The following is a 1,117-nucleotide window of genomic DNA, read 5'->3' as shown; positions in this document are numbered from 1 at the left end:
GTAGTGTAGGAGTGGATGAGTGTAAAGTGTAGTGTATGGATGAGTGTATAGTGTAAAGATGTAGTGTAGGAGTGGATGAGTGTAAAGATGTAGTGTAAGGAGTGGATGAATGTAAAGTGTAGAGTAGGAATGGATGAGTGTAAAGTGTAAAGATGTAGTGTAGGAGTGGATGAATGTAAAGTGTAGAGTAGGAATGGATGAGTGTAAAGTGTAGTGTATGGATGAGTGTATAGTGTAAAGATGTAGTGTAGGAGTGGATGAGTGTAAAGTGTAGAGTAGGAATGGATGAGTGTAAAGTGTAGTGTATGGATGAGTGTATAGTGTAAAGATGTAGTGTAGGAGTGGATGAGTGTAAAGATGTAGTGTAAGGAGTGGATGAATGTAAAGTGTAGAGTAGGAATGGATGAGTGTAAAGTGTAGTGTATGGATGAGTGTATAGTGTAAAGATGTAGTGTAGGAGTGGATGAATGTAAAGTGTAGAGTAGGAATGGATGAGTGTAAAGTGTAGTGTATGGATGAGTGTATAGTGTAAAGATGTAGTGTAAGGAGTGGATGAATGTAAAGTGTAGAGTAGGAATGGATGAGTGTAAAGTGTAGTGTATGGATGAGTGTATAGTGTAAAGATGTAGTGTAGGAGTGGATGAGTGTAAAGTGTAGTGTATGGATGAGTGTATAGTGTAAAGATGTAGTGTAGGAGTGGATGAGTACGGTGTAGTGCAGTGTAAAGATATAGTGTAGGAGTGAAGAAGATATCATTTAAGACCAAATGAGAGATGGAGTGAGCATGCCAGATAGCGAGTGATACAGAGAGATAGACAGGAAGAGCAGAGTTGTAGCTGTCTGAATTCGCCCTCAGGCCACACGGGGTCAGAGGTCTCAGGGAAAGTGGAGCCTAGCAACTCCGGATCACCTGACAACCTGTAACCATAGCAGCCCGAGTACCACATGCCCTGGTGATAACTCACGGTGGGTGTCGAGATCATATGTTCACGCCGTGTGAGGCATGCCAACGCATACCCCTGCACAGGAGCTCAATAGGCTTCCAGAAATAGAACACAAAAAAAAACAGAATGGAATGTTATTACCTGCTGTGACTGGTGATCGGCAGATAGGAAAT

This window comes from Sprattus sprattus (assembly GCF_963457725.1).
Source record: "Sprattus sprattus genome assembly, chromosome: 21".
Taxonomy (NCBI): domain Eukaryota; kingdom Metazoa; phylum Chordata; class Actinopteri; order Clupeiformes; family Clupeidae; genus Sprattus; species Sprattus sprattus.
The sequence above is the reverse complement of the archived record's forward strand: the minus strand, read 5'-3'. Positions refer to the sequence as shown.